Source organism: Neoarius graeffei, chromosome 9, assembly GCF_027579695.1.
Source record: "Neoarius graeffei isolate fNeoGra1 chromosome 9, fNeoGra1.pri, whole genome shotgun sequence".
NCBI classification, from domain to species: Eukaryota; Metazoa; Chordata; class Actinopteri; order Siluriformes; family Ariidae; genus Neoarius; species Neoarius graeffei.
In genome coordinates this window covers 78,750,268-78,770,323 of record NC_083577.1, presented here as the reverse complement: position 1 = coordinate 78,770,323, position 20,056 = coordinate 78,750,268, and positions in this window count along the sequence as shown.

The window sequence follows — 20,056 nt, the reverse complement described above, 5'->3', positions numbered from 1 at the left end:
GAGGTGGTAATATACCCCAGATCCCAGACACACACCTAAGTGCAGTTAAGAGTAGCCAGTCCACCATGTTTTGGGATGTTCAGCAAGCACATCTGTTTATGATGGGCAAGTGTCCACATACTTTTGGCCAAAGTTCTTAAATTTGGTGGTACCATCCATCCATTATCCGTAACCACTTATCCTGTGCAGGACTGCAGGCAAGCTGGAGCCTATCCCAGGTGACTATGGGTGAGAGGCAGGTACACCCTGGAGAAGTTGCCAGGTCATCACAAGGCTGACACATAGAGGCAAACAACCATTCACACTCCCATTCACACCTAGCCTGGGCCCGCCCATCCTAAGCGTAACGCAACACGAGGGCCTGTTCCGAGCTTAGTCTGGCCAAGCAGGCTATCTACAGCATTTCCAAGCTCCCGAAAAATCGGGAACCGATCAACTTTGAGCATCTCCAACGGCCCTGGGTAGAGGCATGTTCAAGGCAGTGACGTAGTAGAACTGCGACCGGAAGCCATAGATTGTTTACAGAATCTATGCCGGAAGCGCTTCATTCACATCACGAACATGGAGCAGCGGCAAGCCTTTAACACAGCGGTAGATGCTGTATTGAAAGCATTCAACGGGAAGTTCTCATTGAAAACGGAGCAAAGAGCAGCCCTGGAGGTATTTATTGAAAGGAAGGACGTTTTCGCCTTGCTCCCGACCAGCTTCGGTAAGAGTTTAATCTACCAGTTAGCCCCGTCGTGTTGCATACGTCAGAGGAAAGAGTGATGTGATTGGTTTAAGCTTCGTCACAGCCTTTTCTGGCTTCGACCAGTAGCAAACTGAGACATTTCAGGGAGGCGGGTCAACCATGGGCTCTGGGAAACGGTTTGGCTTAATAGCTTGGCCAGACCAAATGCTCGGAGAGCTTTGAAGTTGCGTTAGCCAGGCTAATTCACACCTACAGTCAATGTAGAGCCACCCATCAGCCAAGTCTTTGGACTGTGGGGGAAACCAGAGCACCCAGAGGAAACCCATGCAGACACAGGGAGAACATGCAAACTCCACACAGAAAGACTCCTGTCGGCCACTGGGTTCGAACCCAGAACCTTCTTGCTGTGAGGCGACAGTGCTAACCATTACACCACTGTACCACCTTAGTAGTACCAGGAAAAGCTTTTTCTGAAACACTCATGTACTAGATCAATAAAACTGCTAATATTAATCAAATTAAGGGGTGGTACAGTGGTGCAGTGGTTAGTACTGTCACCTCACAGCAAGAAGGGTTCTGGGTTCAAGCCTTGCAGCCAACTGGGGCCTTTCTGTGCGGAGTCTGAATGTTCTCCTCATGCCTACATGGGTTTCCTCCAGGTGCTCTGGCTACTCTAAATTGCCCAAAGGTGTGAATGTGAGGTGAGAATGGTTGTTTGTCTCTGTGTTAACCCTGTGATAGATTGGTGATCTGCCCAGGGTGTAACCTGCCTCTTATCCAAAGTAAGCTGGGATTGGCTCCAGCTTCACCCGCAACCCTGACTGATAAGCGGTATGGCTAATGGATGGATAATAAAATTAACAGTGAAATGAACGCTAACAGTTTGTGATAAGCGTGCACAGATCTTAATTTTTGAAGCTGTGGGACTGTACTTTTACTGCTGGGGTAAAAGCTTAAACAGACAGACCTCATTCCTGTTATTTGTGTCTGTGGGCTACTTTTCTCATTGACAGAAATGGCATGTAGAATGTCTCATAGGGAAGTTAAGAGTATTTACTGGCTTATGTTATTCGATGATACTTTCTCCCACCCTCCAATCCTCACCACATACTCCGCCTACTGTCTTGTCATTGCTGCACTGTCTTGCAATGTTTGCACTTTTGCACATGTGCACTTTATGTCATCCTGTGTTGTCTTATGTATAGTTCCTGTGTTGTTTTATGCAGCACCATGGTCCTGGAGGAATGTTGTTTTGTTTCACTGTGTACTGTACTAACTGTATATGGCTGAAATGACAATAAAAATCCATTTGACTTGGCTTGACAGAAAAATTTATCTCCTTGTGTCTCCTACCCCCTAGCCCTTACAGCTTGTATTTAAGCAGTTTTGTTTAAATTACAATTTTAAATACTCAAATTTTAATTTATACAAGCAAGGAATATGTATACTGTACATGAATAGAGAATTTTTTTCTAATTAAATTTTTAGTGAATTGAGATATGTTAGACTTTATTTTAGTGGAACCAATTACCTTGTTCCTTGACACGAGGTGTGTACCTTTATCTTTGGAGTCTTAGCAGGTTTACCATCCACGTTCCTCTGACTTTAATGAAACGCTTTTGTGTCCCATTAGTATCTGAGAATGAGCAGATTTAGGTTTCTTTATTTCACTGCAATTCTGTAAGATTGTGTTTGGTTTGTTACAATAATGGTGATTAAATTATAAGAAAACATCATGTATACAAAAAAAAACATACACTGGGAGTATACATCAGTATATCAGATTGTGTTGATGTTGATGCTCCTGGGAGATTTCAACCTCCACCTAGAAGCCTCCCACTCAAAGAAAGAAAGCAATAAGCAATTGTCTAGGGCCCAACCGTCGTAAGGGCCCCCACTGGTGGTGACTTTTTAATAGTTTTTGGTTGATACAAATAATTCCCCCCCCCACAAATAATGACCACATTCTATGTAACCATCAGGTTAAGCGTTCTTCTGTTTAACCCTTCTGTGTAGGACATAAACGAATTTTTTGCATGATGATAAAAAAAAGATACACAGATCAGTCGTAACATTAAAACCGCCTGCTTAATATTGTGTAGGTCCGCCTTGTGACACCAAAACAGCTCCGACCTGTCGAAGCATGGACACCACATGACTTCAGAAGATGTGCTGTGGTATATGGTACCAAGACATTAGCAGAAGATCCTTTAAGTCCTCTAAGTTGCGAGGAGGGGCCTCCATGACTCAGACTTGTTTGTCCAGCACAATCCCACAGATGCTCAATCATATTGAGATCTGGAGAATTTGGAGTCCAAGTCAATACCTGTAGCTCTTTGTCATGTTCTTTAAACCAGTGTTTCTCAACCACTGGGCTGCGGCCCATTAGTGGGCCGCAAAGTGCCATCTAGTGGGCCGTAATTTTTTTTTCAAGTTGAAGCTAATTTTTACTCTTTGTAGTGTACAGTTGCTGGGTTGCATCTGATGTAACATCCACCTCATTGGTCACACTACAGCTCGCGATGCTTTGTGATGGGTTGTCGATGAAAATGAGGCATTTGGGTGGCGATGCTTGGCGATATACACGTGAGCTAAAAGTTGTGGTCACACAGAACGTGAACATTTGACTGTCATGCCTTTGCGTACATGAATCTGGCACAGCTCGAGCGACTGTGCGCACTCACGGAATGCATTGTGCATGCTCTTGGGACCCAGTCATTATGGGAAACACCTGATACTGATTTGAACACTTTGTGAAGTATTATTACTGTCACATTTGTTTCTGGCCATGTTTATAATGCTGTTTAAATACTCTGCTTGATGATTCTGCTTTGCTTTCGTTTGAGTTTTGTTCTTATAAATATCACGCCTGCTAATAAACACTCTTCCTGCACTTAGATCAGTCTACCGCCGTCTATCTTGTAGTGTCTTGATCACCAGATCTTTAACCCAGACACATACAGTATAAAAAGTTATACGCCTCCATGCTCTTCCAGGTTTTAATCTGTGTGTCCATGTAAAACGATGTCTGCAGCACCAGGTAGTTTGAGATGTCGAGGAACTCAACAGATGGATACATTTTCCAACTCATAGGAAAAATCCTCCTTTGTTAGCGTGTAAGGATCTAATCCCACTGAGTGGGTTCTATATCCACTTCTTTTGAGTGTACTTCTTGGTTTTAATAACTTGCTTGTTTCCTGTACACAAACATGTCAATAAGTTCTTGTGTTAATGGACCAGACTCCACTTTTGGGTCATTAATCCCTTTTGACTGAGAATAACCTGCATGCATGGTTTTATGTTGACTTCTGGTACATCCATACAGTTTTAAATACAATACCTACAATTAAAAAGTTTGTTTTTATTGCATTTATTTAATTCCTGGGCTCCCGTCTGTAACAAGGAGTGGTGTTGTATCCAACTAATACACGTCACAATAGATTATTAGAATCTAATAGAATAGATGAGCCAAAATAATTGGGGATCTTTTTTTAATGGGACCCAACTCATTACAAGTATGAATAGGTGGGCCTTAAAGTAGAAAAGGTTGAGAACCCCTGATTTAAACCATTCCTGAACAGTTTTTGCATTGTGGCATGGCACACTGGTTCTTTCTTTGTGGAATGGTTTAAAGAACATGAAAAAGAGCTCCAGGTATTGACTTGGACTCCAAATTCTCCAGATCTCAATTTGATTGAGCATCTGTAGGATTGTGCTGGACAAACAAGTCTGATCCATAGAGGCCCCTCCTCACAACTTACGGGACTTAAAGGATCTCCTGCTAACGTCTTGGTACCATATACCACAGCACATCTTCTGAGGTCATGTAGAGTCCATGCCTTGACAGGTCAGAGCTGTTTTGGTGTCACAAGGCAGTCCTACACAATATTAAGCAGGTGGTTTTAATGTTATGACTCATCTCATCTCATCTCATTATCTGTAGCCGCTTTATCCTTATATAGGGTCGCAGGCAAGCTGGAGCCTATCCCAGCTGACTATGGGCAAAAGGCGGGGTACACCCTGGACAAGTCGCCAGGTCATCACAGGGCTGACACATAGACACAGACAACCATTCACACTCACAGTCAATTTAGAGTCACCAGTTAACCTAACCTGCATGTCTTTGGACTGTGGGGGAAACCGGAGCACCCGGAGGAAACCCACACGGACACAGGGAGAACATGCAAACTCTGCACAGAAAGGCCCTCGCCGGCCACGGGGCTCAAACCCGGACTTTCTTGCTGTGAGGCGACAGCGCTAACCACTACACCACCGTGCCGCCCCTTTTTTTAATCATCATGCAAAAAATTAATTCATGTCTTACAGATATATGACTGGCAGAAGGGTTAAACAGAAAAATGCTCAACCTGATGGTTACATAGAATGTGGGCATGATTTGTAGGGGAAAAATCCTTATCAACCAAAAACTATCAAGAAAGCACCACAAGGTGGCGCCCTTACTACGTTTGGGCCCTTTGCTTATATTACAGTACCGTAAATACTTTGAATCTAGGGTTTACTAATTTTTTACATTTTTAATGTTTGGTGATTGAATAAGCCAATGTGATAATCATCTGAAAACAAGTTACTGGTCTGAGTCATACTTGATAATCCATCAGGATTCATGACACCATCAGATGTTTAAAACAGAGCCAGATTTTAATCAAGATTCACTGGCCTGTAAAAGAAATGGGCAGATATTTTCAAAGAAAGAAAGAAAGAAAAAGAAAGAAAGTGTGAGTGTGATTGAGTGGTCTCTTCAAAACAGTACTTTGTGACAGGAGCACTTTCTCTATACCTGTAATCAATTTCAAGACAGAAAAGCACCCTGTCAATGCTACACAAAGTTAAAGTGCCAAATGTACCTCATCTCACAGATGCTGAGAATCAGGAGATGCTGAGAATACAGATCGTTTCAGGACTGGGACACACTGAAGCCACTGCTAAATGCGTCCCAACACTGTGTGTGGTTACTCTCTGCCTGAGAGACAGAGAGTAACCACACACAGTGGACCATATGCTTTGATATAGGCACTAGGGAGGAACTTCAACCATCAGCATTGTGTAGCACCCATTTGTGATTCAGTGACAACATTGTGCAAGACTGTTTGCTTTAAATGCCTTATATTTGAATAGTTGAATTATATTCAGAAAATAACAACAGCATGGTTCAGGACAAGTCCCACCCATCACATGCGCTGTTCTCTGGCAGAAGGTACGGTACCATAGCATCCGAACTGTCAATACCAGACACTGCAACAGTTCCTTCCCCCAGGCAGCCAGAGTCCTCAGCTCACTGTTACCCCTGAAGAACTGACAGTTCAAACTGAAACTACAGTTTCTCATCCAAATACACAATGCTTTTTCCTCCTTATCCAGCACTGTTGATCCACATGTCATAGTTTTTTATACCCTTCCTGCCACAACCCATTTCTGGGCTTGGGAAACAACCATTCACACCTATGGGCAATTTAAAGTAACCAATTAGCCTAACCACTAGTCTTTGGGAGAAACCAGAACACCTGGCGGAAACCCATGTAGACATAGGGAGAACATACAAACTTCACACAGAAAGGCCCCCGTCAGCCACTGGGCTCGAACCCTTGCTGTAAGGAGACAGTGCTAACCACGACATCAATGTGCTGCCCACACATGCGCAGTGCTTACTTTGCACTTCCATCCATCCATTATCCATAACCGCTTATCCTATGCAGGGTCACAGGCAAGCTGGAGCCTATCCCAGCTGACTATGGGCGAGAGGTGGGGAACATTCTGGATAAGTCGCCAGATCATCGCAGGGCTGACACATAGAGACAAACAACCATTCATCCTCACAGTCAATTTAGAGCCACCAATTAACCTAACCTGCATGTCTTTGGACTGTAGGGGAAACCGGAGCACCCGGAGGAAACCCACACAGACACGGGGAGAACATGCAAACTCCACACAGAAGGGGCCCATCGGCTACTGGGCTCAAACCCAGAACCTTCTTGCTGTAAGGAGACAGTGCTAACCACAACACCACTGTGCCGCCCACACATGCACAATGCTTACTTTGCACTTCCATCCATCCATTATCCGTAACCGCTTATCCTATGCAGGGTCACAGGCAAGCTGGAGCCTATCCCAGCTGACTATGGGCGAGAGGTGGGGAACATTCTGGGTAAGTCGCCAGATCATCGCAGGGCTGACACATAGAGACAAACAACCATTCATCCTCACAGTCAATTTAGAGCCACCAATTAACCTAATCTGCATGTCTTTGGACTGTGGGGGAAACCAGAGCACCCGGAGGAAACCCACACAGACACGGGGAGAACATGCAAACTCCACACAGAAAGGCCCTCGCCGGCCATGGGGCTCAAATCCGGACCTTCTTACTGTGAGGCGACAGAGCTAACCACTTAGCCGCACATTATTTATATACCTTATTTTGTACAACCCCAATTCCAAAAAAGTTGGGACAAAGTACAAATTGTAAATAAAAACAGAATGCAATGATGTGGAAGTTTCAAAATTCCATATTTTATTCAGAATAGAACATAGATGACATATCAAATGTTTAAACTGAGAAAATGTATCATTTAAAGAGAAAAATTAGGTGATTTTAAATTTCATGACAACAACACATCTCAAAAAAGTTGGGACAAGGCCATGTTTACCACTGTGAGACATCCCCTTTTCTCTTTACAACAGTCTGTAAACGTCTGGGGACTGAGGAGACAAGTTGCTCAAGTTTAGGGATAGGAATGTTAACCCATTCTTGTCTAATGTAGGATTCTAGTTGCTCAACTGTCTTAGGTCTTTTTTGTCGTATCTTCCGTTTTATGATGCACCAAATGTTTTCTATGGGTGAAAGATCTGGACTGCAGGCTGGCCAGTTCAGTACCCGGACCCTTCTTCTACGCAGCCATGATGCTGTAATTGATGCAGTATGTGGTTTGGCATTGTCATGTTGGAAAATGCAAGGTCTTCCCTGAAAGAGACGTCGTCTGGATGGGAGCATATGTTGCTCTAGAACCTGGATATACCTTTCAGCATTGATGGTGTCTTTCCAGATGTGTAAGTTGCCCATGCCACACACACTAATGCAACCCCATACCATCAGAGATGCAGGCTTCTGAACTGAGCGCTGATAACAACTTGGGTCGTCCTTCTCCTCTTTAGTCCGAATGACACGGCGTCCCTGATTTCCATAAAGAACTTCAAATTTTGATGCGTCTGACCACAGAACAGTTTTCCACTTTGCCACAGTCCATTTTAAATGAGCCTTGGCCCAGAGAAGACGTCTGTGCTTCTGGATCATGTTTAGATACGGCTTCTTCTTTGAACTATAGAGTTTTAGCTGGCAACGGCGGATGGCACGGTGAATTGTGTTCACAGATAATGTTCTCTGGAAATATTTCTGAGCCCATTTTGTGATTTCTAATACAGAAGCATGCCTGTATGTGATACAGTGCCGTCTAAGGGCCCGAAGATCACGGGCACCCAGTATGGTTTTCCGGCCTTGACCCTTACGCACAGAGATTCTTCCAGGTTCTCTGAATCTTTTGATGATATTATGCACTGTAGGCAAGGCAAGTTTATTTATATAGCACATTTCATACACAGTGGCAGTTCAATGTGCTTTACAGAAGTAAAAGCAGAACAGTAAACAATAGAAAATAAAATTACATAAAATAATTGGGGAAGAAAAATAATAAGAATTAAACAATAGTAGAAATAAAATAATAAAATGAAATAAAGTTAATCAGCCTCGAGATTAATTATTATTATGGGTTTAACTCATAAAGCGCACTCTTCCCGTGGCTCTTCCACGAGGATCACCAAAAATCGTCCCGCAGACACAATCTACGAGGATCACCAAATAAAATCGTCCCGCAGACAAAATCTACGAGGATCACCAAAAATCATCCCGCAGACAAAATCTATGAGGATCACAGTAACAACGAATTAAAGTAAAAGTAAAATCATTAAAATCCAAGATTAAAAAGAAATTAAAATAAAGAAAGTAAAATCATTAAAATCAAAATTAAAAGAAATTATGTTAAAGGAAATTAATTACTTAGGTAAAAATTAATCAAGTGAAAGCATCTGAAAACAGCTTTGTCTTGAGCCTGGATTTGAAACTAACAACAGTAGGAGCATTTTTGATATCATCTGGAAGTTGGTTCCAAAGCTTAGCAGCATAGCAACTAAAGGCTGCTTCACCACACTTCGTTTTTACAGCTGGTATTACTAGCAAGTTTTTCTCTTGTGATCTTAGAGACCTAGTTGGTGCATATAATTGAAACATATCCAATAGGTAGCTGGGTCCCATCCCATTTAATGTTTTAAATAGAAGAAGTAGTGCTTTAAAGTCAATTCTATAGCTCACTGGGAGCCAGTGCAGAGACCTTAGGATTGGAGTGATATGGACTACCCTTTTTGTTCTTGTAAGAACCCTTGCTGCTGCATTTTGGATTAGTTGAAGCTCTTTGATGGTCTTTTTTAGAAGACCTGTGAAAAGGCTATTGCAGTAATCAACCCTACTGGAGATGAAAGCATGAATAAGTTTTTCTAGATCATGTTTTGACATGAGACCCCTGAGTTTAGAAATGTTTTTTAGGTGATGGAATGCAGACTTTTTTACCACTTTCATATGACTGTTGAAGTTAAGTTCGCTGTCAATAAGGACACCAAGGTTTTTGACAGTATCCTTTGCTTTAAGCCCCTTAGTTTCAAGAACAGTGGCAATCCTAAGCCTTTCCTCCTTTTTGCCAAATATAATTGCTTCAGTTTTATCTGCGTTCAGCTGAAGAAAATTGTGAGACATCCATTTGTTAATTTGGTCAATGCATCTATGAAGAGACTCAAGAGGGGCATAGTCATTAGGTGACATAGCTAAGTAAAGCTGAGTGTCATCTGCATAGCTATGGAAGTTTATTGAGTTATTCTTAATAATTTGTCCAAGTGGGAGCATATAAAGGTTGAATAGTAATGGTCCCAGGATTGAGCCCTGGGGAACCCCACAGTTCAAGGACACTGGTGATGAACTATGGCCTCCAATGGCCACATAAAAAAATCTTTGTTGTAGGTAAGATTTTAACCAGTTGATTACTATACCAGTAAATCCAACCCAATGCTCCAGTCGATGTAACAGTATGGAATGATCTACCGTGTCAAATGCAGCACTTAAGTCTAAAAGCACCAAGACTGATGTTTTACCAGCATCAGAATTAAGAGGTAGGTCATTCATGACTTTAGTAAGAGCTGTTTCAGTGCTATGATTGGCACGAAAACCTGACTGAAACTTATCAAAACATCCGTTTAATGTCAGGAAGGCAGTTAATTGATTAAAAACTATTTTTTCAATTATTTTACCAACGAATGGCAAATTGGATATGGGCCTGTAGTTGTTGAGTACTGAGACATCCAGGTTATTCTTTTTCAGTAGGGGTTTTACAACCGCTTTTTTCAGAGATGAGGGAAACATGCCAGTTCGTAAGGAGGTGTTGATAATCTGAAGTACCTCGTCTGATATTAGGTGAAGAACAGATTTGAAAAAGACTGTAGGTAAAATGTCCAGTTCAGATGTGGAGGAGCTGAGACTTTGTACTGTTTTTCTCAGAGTCTCAACATCAATTAAACTAAATGTTGACATTGTATTATGACCCCCTCTCTCGTTATCCAATGGTTCCAGATTTTGAAGTGTTTGCACCTGTGTGGCTATATTCATACATATTTTATCAATCTTTCCTTTGAAAAAAGATGCAAAGTCGTTGCATGTATTAACTGAGAGAAATTCAGAAGGCATTTGTTTTGATGGGTTTGTTAGCTTTTCAACTGTAGAAAATAGCACACGGGCATTGTTGATATTCCTATTAATAATGTCAGCAAAAAAAGACTGTCTTGCTTTAGAAATTTCTAAGTTGTATTTACATAACATCCCTTTGTAGATTTGATAATGAATCTGGAGTTTAGATTTACGCCATTTTCTTTCAGACTTTCTACATTCCCTCTTTAACATTTTAACTGCTGGATTTAGTTTCCAGGGTGCTTTTCCTTTGTCTATGACTCTTTTGGTTTTAAAAGGAGCAATAGCATCCATAATATGATTCATTCTTGAATTAAAAATTTCCATTAGATCATCTGCACAATCTGAAGATTGACATGGGAGTTCTGAGAGTGCCTGCTCAAAAAGAGCTGCTGTGCCATTGGTAATTACCCTCTTTTTTACAGTCACAGACTTGTTTTGAAAGTGAGGGGAAATGGAAACATCAAAGAAAACACAGAAATGATCAGATATACCCAGGTCCATGACACTAGTAGATACATTAAGACCCTTAGTGATGACAAGGTCGAGAGTGTGGCCATGGGAGTGTGTTGGCCCTTGTACATGTTGTGTTAGGTTGAAGGCATCAATCAGTGTAAGAAATTAATTTGCATATGTGTTATCTGGATTATCAACATGGAAATTAAAATCCCCAGAAATAATAAGATTGTCAAACTCTAAACAAATATTTGACAACAGTTCTCCAAACTCCTCTAGGAACAGTGGTGCAGAAAGTCTTGGTGGTCTGTAAATAGTCAACACTAATATGTTAGAAGAACATTTTAGGATTGCACTTAGGTATTCAAAAGATGTAAAATCACCAAGAGTTGTCTGTTTGTACTGAAAACATGCCTTGTATATATTTGCTATTCCTCCTCCCCGTTTATTGGCTCTTCCAACACTCATGAAATCAAAGAGTGGGGGAGTTGCTTCAATAAGAGTAATAGAGCTACTTGATTGTTCAAGCCAAGTTTCAATAAGAAGCATAAAATCCAGTTTGTGTGTACCGATGAAGTCATTAATTAAAAAAGGCTTATTAAGTGATCTTACATTCTGAAGAGCTAGTTTTACAGTGAATGTGGGGATAATTTCCACAGAAGCGTTCTGTGGTTTTGGAACTGGAAGGAGATTTGATGAGTTTACCCCATTGATAGGATGAATAAGAACACCTCTCCTTCTTGTTAGCACAGGAATAGAAAAGTACGTCGTGGGTCCCAGCTTATTTTCAAAACTACCATCTGGACCCAGATTATATCAGTTCGTTCCAACATGAAGGTCTTCACTGCTGCTGGTGAACTGTAGCTGTGCACATGGTCCTTGAGTCTTATCTGTAATCACAGGGGGAGGTGGTGCCCTCTGTTTCTTGGGTGCTGTGGCAGTTGGATATATCATTAGAGATTTTGGGGTACACAAGGCCTGACCATGAGACAGCTCTGTGTACGTTACTTGATTTGAGTGTCCTCTTGGGCTTGCCAAAGACACTCGGCTTAAAGACAATAGTCTCTCTATTTTCTCAGGAAAACGCAGTCTGGGGGGTGAAGGAGATACAGAGGGGCTTGGGGTTACATCCACTGCTGTTGTTGGTGATTGCCTATTGCTAGTCTCAGGAGGTTGTGGTGATGCTTGTTTATCTGATTGTCTTTCTGATAGTTCTGCCAGCTTACCCGTTAGCTCAGATATCATGTTGCTAGCCTTGGAAAGTAGTGACAGGGATGTGTGTGGTGATAGATCCACTCTCTGATCATTTTCCTGAACTGTATTGGGGGCAGATGAGTCAGCATGATCCTCTGTAGTTGCTGGGGGCTTAGTTGCCTTCGTTGGTGACAAGGAGTTTTGCTTGAATCCATCAGAGTGAGCGTTAGTCCTGCTTCTTTCTGCCTGCAGATTCACTGCTTGAGTTTGAACCTCAACAGTGTGTTTCCGTACTGTTTTTGAGCCTTTGTTGATGTTCCTGGGAGGTTCAGTTTGTACCCAAACAGAGTTCGTATCAGTGTTGTTAGCTCCTTTCAGTGCAGCTACAGAGCGCTTATCAGAGAGTGTACCCAAGGTCGGCATGGAATGGTGGACAGAGTGTTGATAATGGTCTGCCAAGACTTTGGCACCAGTCCAGCTGAGTTCTGTGCTATTTGGGCTGAAAAAGGCTTTGCGTTTCCAGAAAAGGTTAAAGTTGTCAATAAAATTAATGCCAGAGGAAAAACATGTCTTTGCAAGCCAGGTGTTGAGACTGAGCAGTCGGGAAAACCCGTAATTGCCGATCACAGATCCTGGTAATGGACCACTGATAAAAAAAAGGCATTCCAAGTCCGTTTAGGGCAGAAAAAAGGTCTTTGAAAGATTTCCTCACAGTGAGCTGTTCCCTGAAAACATCATTTGCTCCAACATGCACAATAATGCGTTTAATTGATTTGTAGTTTGACAGCATTTTTGAAATGTTGTCTGTAGTCTCTGAGATGGAAGCGTAAGGAAAACAGCACACAACCATGGACTCTCCTCCAATATTTTCCACAGTGAAATCACCCACAACAAGGGTTGTAGGATTAACAAGTGTTGGTGGCTGCTTTCTACCTCTACTGCGAGCTTTATTTTTGTTATTCAAATTCTGCCACTTTCTAGGAACTACTGGTTCCATGTCTGTAAGGCACTGAAATCTGTTCTGGATTGTAATGGGCTGTGTATATCTGTAGTTTTCAGCCCGGTGGTATTCATAGACTGTAGGTTTGATGGCATCAGACCGCAATGGAGTTGAAGTTAATGCCCTTTTGTTTTTGGGTCTAGCACCTTGTCTTTTCCAGCAATCAGTACTCACATTTTGCTTTGTGAAGTCAACCGATTCATCCAAGTTCCCATCATTCAGATGCTGAACATTCCCCACATTCCCTTTAGCGGTATCGGCTGCTGGACTCCCTTCAATCCTTAATAGACGGGCATTAATCATAGATTCCAGGCTAGAAATTCTTTTTTCAAGCTCAGTCCATTTGTTACTAGAGTTCCTTGGTTTCCCCATTTTGCTATAATCCAGTCTTCTGTGTCAGTTGCTTTGTCTAACTTCTAGGTTATCTTGTTGAATGTAAGTAAAAAGAAAGCAAATAAGAAAAAATAGAAATAGTGAAAAAAGCAGAAAAGAGAAGTTCAAGCAGGAGCAAAGCAAAAAGCGTCCTACTCGCTTGAGTAGCACTCCTACTCCTACTGTAGATGATATGTTCAAACTCTTTGCAATTTTACACTGTCGAACTCCTTTCTGATATTGCTCCACTATTTGTCGGCGCAGAATTAGGGGGATTGGTGATCCTCTTCCCAGCTTTACTTCTGAGAGCCGCTGCCACTCCAAGATGCTCTTTTTATACCCAGTCATGTTAATGACCTATTGCCAGTTGACCTAATGAGTTGCAATTTGGTCCTCCAGCTGTTCCTTTTTTGTACCTTTAACTTTTCCAGCCTCTTATTGCTCCATCCCAACTTTTTTGAGATGTGTTGCTGTCATGAAATTTCAAATGAGCCAATATTTGGCATGAAATTTCAAAATGTCTCACTTTCGACATTTGATATGTTGTCTATGTTCTGTTGTGAATACAATATCAGTTTTTGAGATTTGTAAATTATTGCATTCCGTTTTTATTTACAATTTGTACTTTGTCCCAACTTTTTTGGAATCGGGGTTGTAGACTATTTTCTCTATAAATGCTCCATGGGGTGCTTGAGGGAACCAGTATTTCAGTGCCCTGCCTACTTGTGCATGGACAATGAAGCTCTTTTGAAGGGCACTTTCACACCAAAGGTTGCCTTAAAAGTCCCAAAAACAGTTGACAATGAACTTCAATGTAATGCAAAAATCCATCCTGAATTCCATAGAATACATATTGGGTAACATGTACCTCAAGTATCAAGGCTACAAGTCATTTCAAATTCCAAAATTTATTAGTTTTAACATAGCAGGAAGGTAAAATTCACAAATTTGGATTTTTTTACATTATCATTCAGATTTAAGCCTAATTGGTGGATTGGGTCCCTTACATTCCACCTAATTATTGCAGAGATGTTAATGGAACAAAGAGACACCAAAATATCCATCAATGGTGGACATATTTTGGAAAATCTAGTTTTTGGTGAATTTTTTCAGTCTATTTTAGGAGTCACTTCACATATCAATAGAGCTAGAAATGAGAAATAGGTCCAGGAAATCAGCTAAAATGCCTTTTTAGAAAGATACACCAATCTGGTAGGTGACTAGAAAATTTCAACTTCATACTGTATCTACTTTCCGGTCACCGCGCAAATCAAATCAGGTCACAAAATCCATATTTCTGTTCAGGAGAGGACAGAATGTTTAACATCACTTTTCAAATGAAAAATTACTCAGGAAAACTATGGCAACAATTTTGAATATGTTTTCTGATTGAAAAAAGAACCTTTTGCACAGTTTCTTGGACCATTATATTATTTCTTGGACCTTTACAATAATGAAGGTTTATTTATCCTTATTATCCTAAAAGTACTTAACATATAAGTTAGCAATTTACATCCAAAACACCTGGAGCCACAAATTTCATATGTTAAACCAGCGGTTCCCAAAGTGGGGGTCGCGACCCCTTTGGGGGTCGCGGAGGGACTCCAGGGGGGTCGTGGAGAGACGGGACTGTTTGCATAACACAGAAAAAAAAATGGCCATTGGAATGTTTTGAATGGCGTCGGAATGTTGGTAATGCGTCAGCCAGCAGAGAGTCATTAAATCAGTCTATAGAACCCAATCACCCCCTTTCACTCCATAATCGCTCCCCGCCCTCCAATCTGTTGGATTGCTCTGATATTGTTGTTGTTATTAGCAAACCCTCCTCCTGTGAATACAAACTGTATAAAACAGGTCCCTATTTTGAGATTCAGAACAAAACATTGGACGGCGACTTTATGACAACATGGACAAGTTTCTACGCGTGCTTCCTACAAAACGCAAGGCTGCTGCACAGGACGAGTTCCCATGCACTTCGGCAGCGAAAAAGCTCGCCTCCTACAAAGTGGCCTACCTCCTTGCGCAGAGCAAGAAGCCACACACAGAAGCTGAGGAGGTGATCCTGCCCTGTGCCATTGAAATGGTGAGGACCATGGTCGATGAGGCAACAGTAAACAAGTTACGGGCGATCCCCCTCTCAAATAATACGATTGGAAGACGCATACATGACATCGCTGGTGACATTGAGGAGCAGCTCACCGACCGAGTACGTGCAAGCACCCGGTTTGCTCTGCAGGTCGACGAAGCCACTGACAGCAACCGAGACTGTTTATTAATCACGTACATCCGTTTCGTTGATACAGAGGACATGAGAGAGGATCTGCTATTCTGCAAGGAGGTGAAAACACGAGCCACTGCTGATGAACTGTTCCGAGTGATTGACACTTATTTGCAAGAGGCAAAATTGAAGTGGGAGTGCTGTGTTGGAGTGTGTACGGACGGGGCTCAGGCTATGGCTGGGAAGCGCAGTGGGCTACAAGCGCTCATAAAGCGTGTGTCCCCCAATGTGCAGTGGACCCACTGTATGATTCACCGAGAAGCATTGGCATCGAAGCAGCTGAGTCCCGAACTGAACAAGGTGATGACGGACGTAATCGCCACTGTCAATTATATCAAAACGCGCCCTGTTAAAGCTCGACTCTTTGCTGCTCTCTGTGAAGAAATGGGCTCCAAACACACGGCAGTTCTGTTTCACAGCGAAGCGCGATGGCTGTCACGTGGGAAGGTATTGAACAGGGTGTTTGAGCTGCGAGAGGAGATACGGATTTTTCTCGAGGAGGAGAATCATGCACTGGCACTCTGTTACAACGACAAACGGTTCCTGATGACAGTTGCCTACCTCAGTGACATTTTCCAAAAACTGAACGAACTGAATCTGCAAATGCAAGGACCCAACACCCATCTCCCTCAGCTTGTCGCTAAAATGCAGTCATTTACAAGGAAATTGGAACTGTGGGGAAAGATGATTGAGGAGGGAACAACAGATTGCTTTCAGAACTTGCATTCATTTCTCCATAACACCAACAGTCACAACACAATCATGCCATGCATTCGTTCACACATTTTTGCCCTCCAACAACATTTTCAGAGGTACTTTCCTGTTATGGATTTGGCACACTATGAATGGATCACAGACCCCTTCAATACAAGGCCACCTGCTCATCTCAGTGTTACTGAACAGGAACAGTTCATTGATGTGACCTCAGACATAGGATACAAACAGAAGTTTAGGGCCAAGTCACTGTCTGCCTTTTGGATTGGGGTGGAAAAAGACTACCCACTGTTGGGTGGAAAGGCTGTGGCCATACTCCTCCCTTTTGCCACATCCTACCTCTGTGAGGTGGGCTTTTCTGCAGTGGCCTCCATCAAGACCAAATACAGGGCAAAGTTGAACATTGAAAATGAACTAAGGGTGGCGATCTCACAGTTATCACCAAGATTTGAAAAACTCTGTACTGAAAAGCAAGCACACACAAGTCACTGAAAAAATATTCTGATGTTCTGTGTAATGTTCTGTTTTATTATGATGTGCAATGCTCTTTTGTGGATAATGTGCTTCTGTGAATAAAAAATAGCAACTTTAATATCCGTCTGATTATTATTATTATTATTATTATTATTATTATTATTATTATTATGGTTATTATTACTACACTACACACTGCATAATGGGGGGGGGGTGTCAATGTCAGGGGGTCCCAAAAATATTCTGAAGTCCAAAAGGGGGTCCCCAGCCAAAAAGTTTGGGAACCACTGTGTTAAACTATGCATTTGATGAGAGCAAACATTTAACATCTAGTCAGTGAGAGAGAATTAATAGTGTTGGGAGTCTTGGGCATTTGTTCAGGAGAGGACATTTTTCTTTAACGCTTAATTTTCTCAGAAAATTAACCAATATTGTAACCTGGGCACATTTACATCCAAATTATTTGACTTGTCTGACCGACAGGTCTTTGTTTGTACTAGTACTAGTCCCCAGATGGTAACTTTGAGGTGAAAGTTCTTTCTCAAATTGCCACCTAGTTCAATCTCAGAAGTTCCTCATCTGTCTATTCTCGCTTTCCTACACATCAGTAGAAAAACCTGTCAAGAAGGCCTAATGCTACAAAAACTTAACTTTTTATCAAATAACAATGAACAACACATAACAGTGAAACACAACAACACCAAAACTATGCCTACTTATTTTCCAATGGCCATAATTGAACATGAAATTCCCATGAACACAGAATGTCTGATCTGAAAGTCCTGGTCGTCTACAAAATCTATTCATTTCATACACGCTATGCCTCTTTAGCCTTGGACCGACATTATCAACATCAACTTTCACTTAACATGGCTAAACAAGAACCAAAATGCTAACAGTAAAACTATGAAACAACAACAATACATTGGTCCTACCAATGACTACATTCAAACAGATCATTTACACATGAATGTACTAGTAGTACTAGTAGGCATGTGGAAACAAATGCATGATAAAACTATTCCAAGTTGACATTTTCTGGTAACTTGAAGTAGTATTGATCCCGCTTATTAACTGAAGGCTGTTTGGTTACAAGTTTGGTTACAATACATTCTATGCCAACTGTATCTGTGTCCTTTTCATCCACAATGAAGTATGGTTTGCCCCTAGATTTCAGATAAACTACATCATACTGTCTATTTATCCCTACACTCTGGATGATTGCTACGTAATTCTTGACTTTTCCTGTTGTTGTGACAAGCCTCAGTATTATGTAGTCGCCAACGTTGAAGCCTGAAATTATACAAATGCGAATAATTCTAAACCAATAATAATTCTAAACCAATATAATTCTAAACCAATCAAATCATTCAGAACAACAAAATGATACAATGTATCAATTTTGGTCTTCTACCTGTTTACTGTTTACACTTAAACTGTACCAATGCACCCAATGACCTTAGAATGAACCCATAAAGCACTTTTTTGCAGAGCCAGGTTTGCTGCCTGAGTTGTTTGGTGCATGAAGTGCATTGTGTAACGCAGTACAAAATATGCCTATTATGATATTAAATATCCTGTTCTGGAGAGGACATCCCCTTTAACAACATTTTTATGTAAATGTATCTCAACCATGCATTTGAATGCGATAGTTTCTCATTGGTTTTATATTGCTGGGCCCTAATTAATCCAGTAAGAATATTTCTCCATAAAACTGAGGTAAGTTTTACAGATTATCCTAAGTTCTGGAGAGGACAGATTTTTAATGCAGATTCTACATCAGGATTTCGAATAGCTGAAAAACTCACTACCTGCTTAATAACAGTTCAAATTGAAAATGAGGTGAAAACAGTGATGAAAAACAATTTCTTAAATGTTATTCTAGACTGATAATGCACAACACATTATCAGTTACTCATGTTGTTCAGGAAAGGACAATCACTTTATTTGTTTTAACACGGAATGCCATGATTCAGTTAAATCACCATAGCGGCCAAACGAATTTACCGATTTTCATGAAATTTGGAATGGACATTTCTTGACTCACCCCCTATATAAGGAAGCAGCATGCTCAGCCATGCATGGGACAGAAATTATTTAATACTCATCTCATCTCATTATCTCTAGCCGCTTTATCCTTCTACAGGGTCGCAGGCAAGCTGGAGCCTATCCCAGCTGACTACGGGCGAAAGGCGGGGTACACCCTGGACAAGTCGCCAGGTCATCACAGGGCTGACACATAGACACAGACAACCATTCACACTCACATTCACACCTACGGTCAATTTAGAGTCACCAGTTAACCTAACCTGCATGTCTTTGGACTGTGGGGGAAACCGGAGCACCCGGAGGAAACCCACGCGGACACGGGGAGAACATGCAAACTCCACACAGAAAGGCCCTCGCCGGCCCTGGGGCTCGAGCCCAGGACCTTCTTGCTGTGAGGCGACAGCGCTAACCACTACACCACCGTGCCGCCCTATTTAATACTCAATGCAATATTTTAAAATTTAATTTGGGACTGCAGATTCTGTCAAAAACATGTTAAAAATGGCTAATATTTCCACAATAATGATAGGATGGAAGAACCACTGACTGTGTAGCTTCTTTCCGACCCTCAGACAAAAACAGTGAACAAAAGTGATACATTATGTCACATTTAGTTTACTTTTATGACCCTAGAAGCTAAACTTGAAAAAGGCAACCTTTGGTGTGAAAGTGCCCTGAATCTTGGATCTTGAATCTAAAGAGGTTTACAGTAAAGTGCAATAAAACAAGCATGAATCACAACTCAGTACAAGTATCAATAGTGTCACGTTAAATTTAACTTCAATTTAAATAATAATAATTAAAGTGTTGATTTGATAGACTATACATTTGAATGAAATTAATTTGAACATTTGCATTTGAATATCAACGTGGAGGCAGTTCCTTTAATGAATCCAGGAAATCAATATGAAGGTATTTTTACCTTTTGCTTGGCCTTTTACGCATAATATGTAAATTTTTATGAGTACGAGAGAGGATATGCAAATGCAAGGGTAATATGTGAATGTGGCTGCAAACAACAACAACAACAAC